This window comes from Saccoglossus kowalevskii, chromosome 4 (assembly GCF_978046115.1).
Source record: "Saccoglossus kowalevskii chromosome 4, keSacKowa6.1, whole genome shotgun sequence".
NCBI lineage: Eukaryota > Metazoa > Hemichordata > Enteropneusta > Harrimaniidae > Saccoglossus > Saccoglossus kowalevskii.
The window spans coordinates 21,421,925-21,434,584 of record NC_140644.1 but is presented as its reverse complement, the minus strand read 5'-3'; positions in this window follow the sequence as shown (position 1 = coordinate 21,434,584).

Genomic DNA, 12,660 nt, shown 5'->3' with positions numbered 1-12,660 from the left:
GTCAAGTATGTTAATGTGTTAATACTAGTGAATTACCGAGATGCAAAAACTTAAATACTACATACTCCCAACTAAATAGTCTAGGCACATTTACATGAGCCAAGCAAAATAAGTAACACTCAGTCTATCCTGTACATTTCAGTCGGAAATGCTGTCGTGTTTCATGGAAATCGTTCAATTATGTGTTCCTCTACATAAACGTTTTCCGGAACATGTGATAAACTAGAAACCACTACGAGAGCGCAAACTTTAACCACAAATGCAAATTATTTATTATCACTAGTTCCTCTACCAGTTAGTATGTCTTCTTAATATGATATCAGAATCATAATTTTATTTCTTGAAAACCACGCTAAATTCAGAATTCGTGATGTGAAGACAATTACATTACAGGTGGAAATTTAATTTGGTTTCATTTATAAAAAACAAACACACTTGCTTTGACAGAGGTTAAATTTTAACAAACGTATGATTGATTCTTGCGTCACAAGTGCGGTAATATAATCTGATCAACATGCACACTCTGTGTGGTTTAACATTTTGTTGGGAAATTGACACGTGCCAGTTGTCTCACAGTCTTTTGGCGAGCCACTCTTAAATTTCTTAAAGAATTCGTGCAAGTATAATTGTCTTTTGAGAAACGACCACAAGGTAAAGTACCTAAAAAGTATTTATTATTACATACTGCTTGGTAAACGACATGAGAATAATTGATACAACAAATAATAATTTTGTATCGTGATCACTATATTTTTTAGACATTTATGAAATAATCCTTTGTCTAACAGATATATAGATATATATAACAAGTAACCCACAGTTACAGATCTATTAAAAGAGAGTAGTAATTCCATTTGTTCTGAGTCGGGAATTCATGAAATTACTACATGAGTTTAATAAGTCTGAAATTGTATGGTAACGAATTTGATATCCTGTTTATCTCTTGTATTTATTTCCCAGCTTCTGAAGGCAACATACTAAAACAGGGATCGTATTTTGTGAGCACGTAAACACTTTTGTTCTGTGCAAGTTGAACGTTTGAGAATTTCAAATATATCAAACACGCGTTTTAGCTGAAACATCTGAAACTACCAGAAATATTTGAAATAATATGATTTTTAATAATAATTCAAAAAACATTTGGTGATTTCGTGTATTTTGTAATTTTCGACCCGGAATTTGGAGATATATATATCTATATATATGGTAGATATATAACATTTTTTTATTACAGTGAGGTGCCATATATAGAATAAATAACTATATTTACTTATGGGTTTTGTTTCTCAAATTCGCAAACTAATCGAGAACTAATTGGCAAAAATAAAATCACTGAATTTAAAGTGAAAACTAACTTCTCACACGCAAATAAACAAGCAAAAGAAAAAAACGGAACTTGTTCGCACTAAGCAATCTCTCTGAAAAAAACGCAAATCAATCATTATTAGGTACATATTCACTACGGAATACAGTTGATGCATGTGTATTCGCGTTAAGGAAATTATTCAAAACTAACTAGATTTTCTTCCCATCGGATTTAGATCTGCACCAGACAGCGCCTGTGTTTACTTGTTTTTACAGTATTAAACCGGGTAAAGCAAGTTGTATAAAATCCTGTACCTAGTAATCTGACTTGTTATGTTATTTTGACAACGTATTCCACTAAACGGATAGCATAAATAAACATATATGCCTTTACCTGCGGGGTTGTCCATTTAGAACATAAAAGATACAGTATTGCAAAATAAGAAGTTATTTATAAAACCGCATACATCCGGGGGTTATCGAATTGTGGAGTGCAATTACAGGACTGTAGCACTATCCACCAATTCAATTCGACGTCAGGAGTAATCTGATTGTCCATTCAGTAACAATTAAAAAATAATGCGAAGCTCTGAACTGTCTAAACAACTTCTTCATTCGCATATTTTTCATCCATGTTTTGAAACTATGGAACTCTTCTTGAGAACAGTTTATTGGGATAGCAGAGGTTTTATTATTACGAATTTGTCCGTATGATTACATTTTTATTTTTAGTGACAGTTGAAGTTTCGAGCACTGAATGTCACTATTGTTTCTCCTTGAATGTTAAATGTTTTCACATTTTGTTTATCGTACATTCTGTTCATGTAATAATTGAATGGCGTAACTGATGGCAAGTGGTTTCAAATGTATAGTCTTTCTCTTTTAGCGAACATAATTAATTTCCTATATATTTCTGCAATATTAGTGTCTTTCAAAAACAAACCTTTAGATTTCTTTCAAAGTCATTCAGTGAATTATTAATAAATTACTATCCTTGGGTAATATTCATTGATTAACATAATGCGGTAAAAAGGCGATTTGGGTTTGAAAATTACTTTCCTTTCTTATAACAAGCAAGATAGGTTATAAAAAACCAAAATACCAGCGGCTATTTCATAAAAAGAGTAAATTACATTTATGCTAATTGTAAAATTAGTCTAGACGTGACATAAATATCTTGCCAATAAAATTAATGACAGTACACATGTTTTGGTCGCACAAATGAGAAGTACCCTTACAAAATATTTTGCCATATGAAGTAATCGCCTACTGAAGTAATAGAGTCTCTATGGCATGTGATCAATGTACCAAGTGTTGCCCTTATACGTGTTCACTGACACGTGTGACTGTATTGTATGTGTTGTACCAGAGCATTCCAGCTATCAAATCTGAATAGTCATATGTTGTACGTACAATTTTAAATAATTGTATGTCATCAGCAAAACCTTATGAGTTAAATTTGAAATTTGAAATATATATATATATATATATTCAACTCAGTGTGTGTTTGAACAGTAAATTGAAGTTGAGTGTGTTGTTTCTACGGAGTAGAAACCAGTGGTGGGATATTGTGTTGATGAAAACAGTGATATTGACTGAACTATATATATTTTACATTGTTAACATGTACTTGAATTTAGTGGATCGAGAAGCAGAACTAATTTTTATTTGAAGAATCCTGCTTAATTATCTATTTTTAGATTGTCTGTTGGTGAGCCTCGTATTATGTTTACAGCATCCGCCCAGTGACCAAAGGTTGTAATTGAGGTACGGGTTAAAGATTGCCATAATATAAATAATTGTTGTGAAAAACAATTACTTGTAAAACCTATCGCCCTTTTCAACTATACCATCGCTCACTCTCTGTTATACTCGTTAAACTCCAGACGTGCTATTTCTTATGCAAGTTAGGGTTTGCATCGTACTCCCAGAAAACTTCAAATTGCGTTCATCGGTAGCCAACGTCTTTGATCCGTATAATAGTGTGGTGTAAATCACAGCATTGTATATGCGAAGTTTAGCCTCAGGTACTGCCTTAGTTTCTTACGCTTTACTCAAAATTGCAAAGACTTCTGATGATCTTCCCTCCTCACCTAGACGGCCCGTTTCATCTCATTACAAGTAGTTGTTTTGAAAGATGACTATTAAGCAAAGCTAACGTCATTTGTCAACACAAATCTATACACAACGCGAAATGAAGACATAAATGGTGACAGTTATTTCTAATTGTACTTCCTTGCTGTGTCACTGTATAATGTTCCAAGATACATTGCTGCAGATAACCGATGCGAATATCCTCTCTATATATATTAGTGTCTTCAGACGGAGACTGACTGGGATCTTAATTAGGTGTATACTAGAAGTGGAACTGATGTTCAGGATGCAATTTAATATAGGAATGTGACACTCACAGGAACATGGGATATTATTATGAAATTACTGTAAACTTGTTAACAAGAATAATTTCTGTCTATTTACCTCATTTTTATTCACGTTTTTCTTATGCCACAATAATTAAATGTCCATCAAAAATGACACAATAGTTGCTGATGTGGCAATTAGTACATGTCTGTATAATGAAGAGATGATTAGCAACCTTGATATTTAGACCAAAGTCATCAAACATAGTTTTGTTATTCGTAACCATATTCAACCATAAACATGACTTTCTCAGGTGCATGGCAACCAAGCAGCTGCCTATGACTAATGCACGACAACTTATGTCATTGTTGTACAATTATTACAATTGCCCATAGGTTTTACGCCATAATTAGAATGTATAGGTGCGGATTAGCTTCTATCCTAACCCTATTAGGATCTTTAAATGTTAGTACAAACAAATAAACTATGATATTAATTTGTAATCAGTACAACTCCCCTTTCTTACTGCCACTTCCACTACCATTCTGCAATGTACGATTATATATCAATCTTAAACAACTATTCTAATCATATGACTACTTTAAGTGGATCATGTAAGATGCAACAAGGTACTCAGAATCACCATCACCATCACAAGTCTTGATTTCAGATTCTTAATCATAACTCTCCTCACTAACACTTCTTCAGTGTTGTTTTCACATTTGTTTGCATCACCTTCACCTCCACAAGCTGGTGTACACTTCAGTTGTATCTTTACACATGTATAATTCATTGATGTGCACTTAGATGCAGAATTCTTGCAGATAGTTAGCTCTGACAGTTCCTGTGGGTCAGATTTTCGTGTCATCAGTTAAGGTATCTGACCTGTGACCTGCCATGCCCATTAGGAGTTTCAATGCGTGGTCTCGCTTGTAGGGCTGCTCTCCAGATGACACATTAGCTTTTTTATATGTTCTTTAAGCCCGTCAAAACAGGCTTCACTCGCTTACAGAAAGGTTCGTATCTAGCAAGTTGATTTTGAGCTGGCTGGAATAATTTGCATGCAAATTTCAAGCAGGCATCAATAATTAAATGATAACTCATGAGGACAATATCACAATGTGTTGCCTGTCCAAGGAATGGTGGTCACGACCGTTATATTGGTGATGCCAGAGCCAAAAGCCAGAATGACCATGTGTTATTTATTTTATTACATTGAACAGACATCCTCCATAGTAAATGAGAAAAATTGTGACAAAAGAATCAAGTTCCAAAAGCGTCTGAAGTTGCTCTTGATTTTTCTTTAATATCTGCAAGGCTTTTCTTTTAATTTTTCCCTTGAAACAGCTTGTAATATCATAAAGTGAGAGGGCAAAAGTGGCTTTTCAAGGGTCTTCCACGTTTCTCTAGTATTGTCTACTCCTTGGTTTCTGTCTTACCCAAAGTTTTATATCAAGCAGTTTACAAGGAAACATTCCCAGTACAAGAACATCTGTATTTGGTGACCATACGATAGAATGCTCAATCTCAAAGTGAGTGATATACCATCACCTCTAGAAGATCATTCACGCGTCCATGCATTATTACATCTATTTGTTCATAATTTTTAAATCCTCCATATAGACTCAATTTTTTAGATTGTGTGTATAGCTAAAGCATAGTTATACAACTTTCAAAATGTTATGGTTATCTTTGTTCTTTGAACTTGCTTAATATGCCATCATGCTTTCTGTTTGTACTTGACACTCAAGCATCCTGCAGCCTGGCCTTGTCACTAGCAATCAGCTACCTTGTCATATCTGTCTGATGTGACTATAACTAAGTCACAACCATAAATACACTCTCCAAAAACTTGTCCTGTCCATTTATTAGGTTACAAAATGTTCTAATGCCATTTTTTGCAGCTAAAATTCTAACTTTCCATTCTTTGATATAACAAGAAATCTTGCAGACATTACTTTGTCTTTTCCCTTGGATTTGGTTGTTGTCTGATGTATTTGCTGAAAGGTTGATAGTTTAATAGAATTACACAGAGAACCTGTGTTAAGCCTTTCCTAAACAATCTTTAATAAACCAACTTTGGCACAGTAATTTGCAGTCAATAAATCAGTGGTTACACACAATAAAGAACACTTATAGCTTCATTGATAATGGGTTCAGTTTTTGGAGTCACAATCAACATCAACAGAAAATTACCATAACAGTCTAGAATAATACCAGTTATTTGAAAATACATCAGCCGTTTCTGATGTTATATCATCTTTGTTGATAGCTCTGTATCATTTCATTGAGAGAAGTGCTTGCAGATTAGATATTGTTTTCTAATTGAAACTTTCTAATCTGAGTAAGAACATGGATACTTTTTATCCTTTATACAAACACAAATAACAAACTTGGCATGTTGCTGGAGTCAGAACTTTCAGCACAATTCTCACCTGCTTCGTGTGTATATTTATAAGAAATGATTTCAGCACTGGTTGAACTATATATATATATCTTTAGTATACTTCATGAGCAACCTGACTTGTACATCTGTGAAGCTTTGTTGTCTTTATAGATGTAGGTTTTACACTATATATTTAGAACTGCAAATGTCACACCTAACTATTAAATTCGATTAAATACCTTTTCCCATGGGGGCACCAAATACGTTGAATAAGGCTATTCTTGATTGATTGCCCGACTTTGATTTCCTGAAGTGTATATACACGGTTAGTATTGTCGACGCCAGCTTACTTTTATTATTCAATGTCAATTAAAGACCTTCGAGCTAATCCGCACCTATACATTCTAATTATGGCGTAAAATCTATGGGCAATTGTAATAATTGTACAACAATGACATAAGTTGTCGTGCATTAGTCATAGGCAGTTGCTTGGTTGCCATGCACCTGAGAAAGTCATGTTTATGGTTGAATATAGTTACGAATAACAAAACTATGTTTGGTGACTTTGGTCTAAATATCAACGTTGCTAATCATCTCTTCCTTATACAGACATGTACTAATTGCCACATCAGCAACTATTGTGTCATTTTTTGATGGACATTTAATTATTGTGGCATAAGAAAAACGTGAATAAAAATGAGGTAAATAGACAGAAATTAATCTTGTTAACAAGTTTACAGTAATTCCATAATAATATCCCATGTTCCTGTGAGTGTCACATTCCTATATTAAATTGCACCCTGAACATCAGTTCCACTTCTAGTATATACCTAATTAAGATCCCAGTCAGTCTCCGTCTGAAGACACTAATATATATATAGAGGATATACGCATCGGTTGTCTGCAGCAATGTATCTTGGAACATTATACAGTGACACAGCAAGGAAGTACAATTAGAAATAACTGTCACCATTTATGTCTTCATTTCGCGTTGTGTATAGATTGTTGTGTTGACAAATGACGTTAGCTTTGCTTAATAGTCATCTTTCAAAACAACTACTTGTAATGAGATGAAACGGGCCGTCACTGGGTGGTTGATGTCAACAGACAATCTAAAAAGAGATTGTTTATTCTCGATCCACCTCAATAAAATGCTTCAATGGCGTTTTTAACCTGTGACCAAATTATGCCGAGTCAAATATACCAAAGTTACAAGGATTCGTAACGCTGTTACAGCAAGCTACGTAAACAACTGTTTTAGAACAAAGAGCCAAAATAATACAGCGCTAAACCAAATAGATATGATTACCGAGATCGATTGTGTTAAACAAGTCACTTTAAAGGTAAAATTTACCTTGATTGGAAGTGTCAGTGTCACTGTTTGCATTCAATACGATGTCCCGTTGTGTTGTAACTCGGTTAATTTTAACTCCTTAGAAACAATACAGTCGCTTTCAATTTACCGTTCGAACACACACTGAGTTAAATTTATAAAGTTATCTGCACACTGTGCTCTACCTGGTAAAATTATACGTATAGCAGAGTAGCCACTATGCTTAGAATCAATCAGTAATCGAAATTGTTACGCTCGAAAGGATTCTAGGGTTATTCCAGTTATTTTGAAAAATATTTACCTTTCGAGACAACAACCTCGGAGCTGATAGTGATGATTTTGTACGTTACATTCTCAATATTCAAATTACTATGTCGCAGTAATTATCCTGTTATTGTTCGCGTCATTGTAATTCGATATTTCGATAATAATTGGCATATTGCAATAACAATATGTAAAATCAGTTTGGCAATGTATTATTTATGTAAATTGGTTGTAATTGGATTGTTTTCATGAACTTGTATTTTACCTGTGATTAATTATAATTCATTCAATAAGTATATGTATCAGTGTAATGTTGTTCCATTAATATTTTATTGCTTATTTCCACATAACTCGCTATTTCTGACACATATGCTGTGCAGATTCTTATTTGAAAATGCTGCTTTTGAATCAGTTTTCACAAACAATATTTTGTTCTAAATTGTCTTGTGCTAAATGGCTAATAAGTTTCTGGCTTTTAAAAGAATATTCATGATATGATAGAGTTGTTTATTCTATTGTCTTTACTTAAACCCTTAGCTTTTCATTATATCACAGGAAAGTGTTCAACCAACATGCTTCTTGGTTGCCACGTAATGCTTAACATACATCATCATCTTGAATTTAATGATTAAGAGGACGCATCAAGATTGTTTAATGGAATTTGTCACACTAATTGTTCCCTATTCCCAATTGATTAGCATTTGTTTAGTAAAGTGGGATTAACGGGAATATTAATTTAGAGAATGTTGATACAAATATTGACAGTAGATCATCATTTTTCCAGCATTGGGGATCCATCATGGCTGGTAGCTCTTCGACTTGAAGTTTGCAGATGATGTCACATTCCCGAATACAAGACTGCGAGTGGACTTGGTGTTCCGATGGTGAGGTTGGCCAGGTGGTCTTGCACTCAAAATTCGGACACAGTGATCACTTTGGATGATACTAACATTGAGCCTATAAATAACCTCAAGTACCAGGAATGTTATGCCACAAAAACAACAAACTGGATACAAAGATCCAGGTGAGGAGGGAAGATCATCAGAAGTCTTTGCAATTTTGAGTAAAGCGTAAGAAACTAAGGCAGTACCTGAGCCTAAACTTCGCATATACAATGCTGTGATTTACACCACACTATTATACGGATCAAAGACGTTGGCTACCGATGAACGCAATTTGAAGTTTTCTGGGAATACGATGCAAACCCTAACTTGCATAAGAAATAGCACGTCTGGAGTTTAACGAGTATAACAGAGAGTGAGCGATGGTATAGTTGAAAAGGGCGATAGGTTTTACAAGTAATTGTCTTTCACAACAATTATTTATATTATGGCAATCTTTAACCCGTACCTCAATTACAACCTTTGGTCACTGGGCGGATGCTGTAAACATAATACGAGGCTCACCAACAGACAATCTAAAAATAGATAATTAAGCAGGATTCTTCAAATAAAAATTAGTTCTGCTTCTCGATCCACTAAATTCAAGGCATAATGTAAAATATATATAGTTCAGTCAATATCACTGTTTTCATCAACACAATATCCCAGCCCTGGTTTCTACTCCGTAGAAACAACACACTCAACTTCAATTTACTGTTCAAACACACACTGAGTTGAATATATATATATATATTTGCTAGACACTTAGCTTTATATCTTACCTTTACTTTGAATTATAACAGAGTTGCTTCTCTGCTTAGATTTAGTACATCGAATTTGTTACGCTCGAGATGGGGGGGGGGGTATTTTAGTTATTGCCACAGATGTTATCTTGTCGGGACAATAACCTGATAATGGCGTATTTTTGACACTGAACTTTACACTTCCAATACTCAGGTTACTACGCCGCAGTAATTATCCTGTTGTTGCCCGCGTCATCGTCATTCGATACTACCGTGCCTGTGTGCTTATAATAATAGGCATATTGCAATAACAAATTGTTGTCCATTTCTGAATGAAAGCAACTTTCTTTTAACTACAACAATATGGGGTTGCATATTATTTAATTGAATGACATCATTTCCATTTATAATAATTTTAAAAATACTTATTAATACTTAATACTTCATAATACTTATTTTTAAATAATCTTTATTTATCTTTAAAAGCAGTTATTAATCTTTTCAGATTTGAATTAAATACGTTTTATTCAGTGTATTACATGATAGGATTTGATATTTTTAGCAGGAAATCGTAATTTGACACTTTAAACACCTGTATTTTTCTAATCTACCCGAAATGGTAGCTTACCTGATTGTTATCCTCTCCAGTTGGCATCTAGCTCAATCTGAAGGTCTAAATGAGCAGAAAGAATTGTCAATCTACTGACAAAGAAACTGGGCAATAATAAAAGGCTGCTGATTAGCGAAATAATGCTCATGCTTGATCTAAAAGTTGACGATCGTCAAACAGAGAAAGAAAGACAACATATAAACCCATTTCAAGCCTTAGCCTTATGCGATGAAAAATAGCAAGACTAGATTTTAGCGATGCCAACATTGAGTTAGTAGAAGCTCTCTCTTTAAATAGGAACCAAAGGTATAATTAGGGCACGATGGCAGTGGAAATTATTATGCTAATCTGACCCAAGCCAGTAGCATCATGGTAAGATGCTTCAGGAAATGTCCCAGTTACGATGTGTTGATGTCAAACTGATTCCCAACACATCTTTTTTGCACCATGAATATGTGCGCTAAGGGTTCCACTCGTCTTTTTGGGGAATTTGATGTTCATTTGTAATTATTTTCGGTTGAAACAGATGCATGTCAATCACAATTTGAGTTAACTGATATGTTAATCCCCTAGATGTTTAGCCACTCTACAACTCATCTTCGTTTACAAACAGTAGACTGTAGTTTGTCTAATCTATTTTGACATTATCATAACAATGTGCAAAGGAAATCAATAGACAATATGAATGGGCCTTGCAAATATCATATCTGTATATTTGTTTCAATTCTTCAAGTCCTTAATTCTCTGCAACCATATTTTCAACATCATGTGGACTATTGTGCGCTCAGACTACTAGTAATAATAAAGTCAAAATATAGTAGTGATTCATCAAGTACTTTCATAATCTTTAACAGCCGAGTGCACGCAGTTATTTTAGTAGTTTTAGTTTTGCATTCATTTCCAAACTCGGACTTTTTTGTCAGGCGTCAATAGTTGTATGATCTACCTGTTGTCTCTTTGGGTGTAAAATACAAGTTTCTATATTTTGTTTGCTAAGGTGGCAGATATTCACTCCATTATATCAAAAACAAAACAGGGCTATGTCGTTTGACGAAAATGACAGAGAAAAATGTGCGTATTTTGCCATTAATTTGTTTATTGGTTGCATTTAAATAAGCATCTCTGTTGTTGTAGCCCTTTTAAAAAACGTTTATATCAGTTTATATTGTTTTAGGGGATTAATGAGATAATAAGAGAAATGAGCAATAGTATACAAAGTTAGCAGATTCGGAGTTTTGCAAGATTTAACTGACACTTGTCATCAAACAGTTCAAAAATATGAATTCATATGCATATGAATATGAAGCACACATCAGTATTTCAAACATAATTGCACATACAAAACAAGCCACAGGTTGCAACTAGACAGCAAACTGAGCAATACTCCATCAACAAATAGTTTCGATGAGAACGATGTTTGCTCAATCTTGTATTATTTGATTCGATTTTAAAATTACGTTAAGTGATTGTCATATTAGTTTTTTATTCTTACTCCACAATTTACATGATACCATAAATTCTACACACCGTCGATACTACTTTCATTTGAACATTTGAATAAAGACAATGCTGATAAAGATTTGTCAAAGCAGTGTTGTCACCTTTAACTGTTTTTTCACTGGGATCTTGCAAATGCGCATTGTACAGCAAGCAAGAAATTACATGTAAATCTTATTAAACCACCTTATTTACTTGTATGAACACTTGTTACACGTGTCTAAAGACCTTACAGCTATGATCTTATGAAATTCCCCATAACAAGAACGTACTACACCTGTCTCTGAGTATGAGACAAACACGTACACGTGTACAGTAGCTGCACACACATCGGTCTTTTCATATGCTTGTCTGTATGAAGTGATTTATACAAAGACCTACAATAAATAACACTGCTGTAGAACACTGAGGTCTAACATAACGAGATACGTAGCTGACAGTATGTGACAAGTACGTGGCACAAATTACAACTATAAATCTCCTGTTGAACTGCTCTTCAAATGTTCGCTCGTGTGCCAGGTACCGTGCATGTCCTTTGTACATTTTTTTTAATTATGACCCGTATCATACCATGCAAGCCATGTTAGCGAAGTGTATGCTGAATTATAATCGGGCACTTCGAAATTAGATAATAAATGAAATTTGATGACATACATTTATTATGTTCGTACCATGCAATACACAACGATACGTTGTATTTAGAATCACATTAAATAATAATTCCTATTGAAATCAATAATCAATTTTCTCGAAGACATCTAGTTTTGAAGCAACCAAAAACATGATATTACCCAACAAACATTTTTACCATGTTCCTCTGTAGACAAAGCAGTGACTGCCATATCGGCGTTTGGCTAGGTGCCCGAAGTAACGCACAACACAAGCGATAGTAGCTAACTATATTCAAATTGAAGTTTCATTCAGTGTCCATTACTATATAATGATGTTATTACGAGCGCGCCACAAGACTATGTACTGCAACGTCGATAGTACACTCATGTATATAATCGTCTTAATGACTTCATTAGTATACATATATTATTTCTACAGGTAATGGTTAAATCCTGAGTAATGGTCCATACGGTATAGGTACCTAGGGCAGTTGTTACCCCACAGTTGCTTTTATTGTAATTACCCATCATGCTTTATTGCGAAACAAGTTAGACAAGTATTTCATATAATGTAAAATGTCAGAATATATATAAACGAACAGTGTTAAATCAGTGCACATTACACAAAATAGTGGTATATTAACATTTGACATTTCAAATAGTGGAGTA